The sequence below is a fragment of the Dipteris shenzhenensis genome, chromosome 2 (assembly GCF_047967505.1).
Source record: "Dipteris shenzhenensis isolate YYH24624 ecotype China chromosome 2, Dip_SZ_1.0, whole genome shotgun sequence".
Taxonomy (NCBI): Eukaryota; Viridiplantae; Streptophyta; class Polypodiopsida; order Gleicheniales; family Dipteridaceae; genus Dipteris; species Dipteris shenzhenensis.
Genome location: NC_141597.1, coordinates 35,287,679 through 35,291,162, shown reverse-complemented (window position 1 = coordinate 35,291,162; position 3,484 = coordinate 35,287,679). Strand labels below are relative to the sequence as shown.

General features: G+C 43.2%; 1 pseudogene; it reads left to right on the top strand.

Moving 5' to 3' along the window:
• Nucleotides 1-1,782: 1,782 nt before the first annotated feature.
• LOC147904680 (G-type lectin S-receptor-like serine/threonine-protein kinase SD2-5 pseudogene) lies at nucleotides 1,783-3,256 on the top strand (annotated as a pseudogene).
• Nucleotides 3,257-3,484: the final 228 nt, after the last annotated feature.

Here is a 3,484-nt window from a genome sequence, read left to right as displayed (position 1 = left end):
GTTTTAAAAAAATAGAAAGACTAAAAGTCAGTATATATTGCCCAATGCAAACTCTGAAGTCACGAGTTGATTGAAAGAAAAAAATGGTAGCTTTTGAAATACTCTTCTGAGAAAAATCTAGAACACTTGATCCACACTTTAAAAGAAATATGGATGCATTGATGTCTACTATTGCTTTGTTATCATGTGTTTGAATCCTCAATAGACTAGAGCTACGAAAAAAGGAATAGTGAAGGGTGAATGAAGGAATAGTGAGCTATTAAGCTAGGTGATGGGGTGGAGGGTGAACGAAGATTCTCCAACACAAAGGATAGGAGAAACAAATGCTTGAATAGATAGTCACTTGCAACAAGGGGGAATGGAAGTTTGGAAAGAGAATCAAGGCCCTGCCAAAAATGTCGTGTCAATATTTCAATAACTTGGTAGTGGTGCAGCATATATAATTATGTAACTAAGTTTTTATAATAAATTGCAAAATATAAAAACCATTCTTTCTATTATGGAAGTTGCTATATTTACTTTACTACAATTCTACTCCAACATATGTTTCATATGCAAAATATCATTTTGAAATGGTTTAACGATATTCCATTTAAGAAGGAAAATCTATAATATTTTGGTCCCATATTCAAGTTTGGAATGTCTAGAGAAGTTTAGACACCAAGTTTGTCAAATTCTATTGAGTAATAATGCATAAATTATAAATCAATGAACAAGTTATCAGTCCATAGTATATTCCTTGGATATCACAAAAAATGGCTACACCCAATCAAGCTTTCATAGGAATATGTCAAAAAATACCTAATCTAGTTTTGGCCCCACATGTAAAATTTCAAATGTAGGAGTATTTTAGATATCTGCTTTCTTGCAGATGCTATGGGAAATTTTACATAGCGAACCCCCCACAGATTTTTATGTAAATGCTACTAAGATAAACCCACTTAATTTATGTGGAGATGGTGTAACCTTATGACGTGGGTTCAATATAAGGGGATTTTATATCCAAAACATTCACAAAAATGTATATACAAATTGAGGTTTTTTATTCCTAAATCCAAAAAGATTAAATTAGGACTATGCGACCCATATGTAAGTAGGGGTTTTACTATTACCCCTTGAACAAACATTGTATGTGGGTTTTTCCAGTTATTCACCCCTAGAGATCATTAATTATCAAGTGTAAGCATGTGCACAAGCACTTCCTACTTTACTTCATGAAGAACTTGAAAGGCGCAAAAGTTCCTTGTTAACCATTAGAAAATGGTAAGTATGGTAGCCACCTAGTAGCCAAAGCAATTGTCCTAAGGGAAAGGGGACTCCCTTTGACTTAAGTGGAGGTTTTGATGAAAATGACAAGGGTGGCATTGGGATTGTGCCATGTAGATGATAAAAGAGGGTTGAATTTGAGGCATGCCATTTTGAATTGAGGGCTACTAATATTGAAAAATGCAACCATGTGTTGAAATAGAGGATTGGCTATGGCTAGCAAGCGCCCATGTAAGCTCCTCATTTCAAAGATGTTCAAGAGGAAGTAAAGTTTGGGGGGAAGACTTGAGAGAGAGAGGGGGAAAGTCACTTGTTCTACCGAAGCTTGCTAGTAAAAAGAGTCACCTAGGAGTGAAAGTCCATATTAAGTACATGGTAACCTAAGCGCACAACTTACTCGAGTAGGAGTAGAACTCCAGCCCAACTTGTAGTTTATATACATGTTACTCTGGAAGTCCATCCCAGTATGACTTGACTTACTTGTGGAGCTTTGCCAGCTTACAAAATCCTCCATCCATGTCGCCTGATACAGGCATCAGGAGAGTGAGAGATAGCCACCCAGGACTCATCAATAGAAGTCTGCAGAGACTAAAGGACTCTCGTGCCCAACTCGGAGAGGAAGCAGCTGCATCATTTCTTTGGTTCACGAGGAGAAGCTCCATATGGATCACCTTCGTTTTCGTCTCCTTGAGCGTCGTCATAGGCCTGCTGATTTTCGCAATCGACCAACGCATTACCGAGAGCCATCCTTCCAGCCTTATTATTGCTGCGATCGTCGTTAGCTCTTGCTTGATCATTGTGCTTCTGACTTGTCTCCGGTGTGCTTACGGTCTCAAGGTTAAGGAAGATGCTAAGCGTGCTATGGATGATGTCCAATTGGGGGAATTGGATGCAGAATTTTTGAACACCCTCTCCGGGCTGCCCACCAGGTTTTCATACAAGGAGCTGGAAAGCGTCACGAAAAATTTCAGTAAGGAGCTGGGTCGAGGCGGTTTCGGGTCGGTGTACGAAGGGGAACTGCAAGACGGCAGCAAGGTGGCCGTGAAGAGGCTGGAGAAAGAAGGGCGGGGACAGAAAGAGTTCTATGCGGAGGTGGCCACCATTTCCAAGATCCGACACGTGAATCTCGTGTCCTTGAAAGGATTTTGCGCGGACTCAGCGGACCTATTGCTAGTTTACGAGCTCATGCCCGGAGGCTCGCTCGACAGATGGATCTTCAGGAACAAGGATGAGGATGCTGGGTCATCATCAACGGCGGCTTTGGATTGGGAGACTAGATTCAGCATAGCCGTGGAGACGGCAAGGGGACTGGCGTATTTGCACGAAGGGTGCGAGGAGACGATTTTGCATTTGGATGTGAAACCGGAGAACATACTTTTGGACGATAGATTTCGAGCGAAAGTGTCGGATTTCGGATTATCACGTAGCGTGGAAAGGGAAGGGAGTTGGCTAATGACTACGATGCGGGGAACGCCGGGCTATCTAGCACCGGAATGGCTACTGGGAGCGGGCATCGACAGCAAGACCGACGTATACAGCTATGGAATAGTGCTATTGGAGATGGTGAGCGGGAGGAGGAGTGTGGATCAGATGCAGAAGGATCCCGAGGATTGGTATTTGCCAGCTTTGGCCATGAGGAAGTTGAGAGAGGGTCTCCTTTTCGAGGTCGTGGATCGAACCTTAAGGAAAGAGTTGATTGAGGATGAGCACCATAGGGAGCATGCCGAAATGTCCATCAGGGTGGCCCTCTGGTGCATCCAGGAGAAGCCCCCCATGAGGCCCACCATGGGTTTGGTGCTCGAGATGCTCACAGGCACGGTCACGGTCGAGGACCCTCCCCTCTCTACCAACTTGTTGTCTCGCGGAGGCACCCAAGGAGTTGGGACCATGGTGTCCTTCACCATTGATGTTGAATCTCTCATTACTTTGCCCAGATAATAACTAAATAAGGAGATCATGACCCATCACTCAAATAGTATGATTTCTCGGACGAGCCGTTTTTTCAACGTTCACCCACCTCGACTAGCTAATCGCATCGAGAAGCCCCCTGCTACCTGGCAACACATGTCACAGGTCATTGTGCCTCTTGTAAAGGGCCGTGAGTGTGTACTGTCTCAATTCACTCAACCCATTACTCAAAATGCCCAAAGTATTTCTCTTCTTTCACCTTGCATTCTGGACATGACTCCATGAGTTATATGTCATATGAGAAACTAGT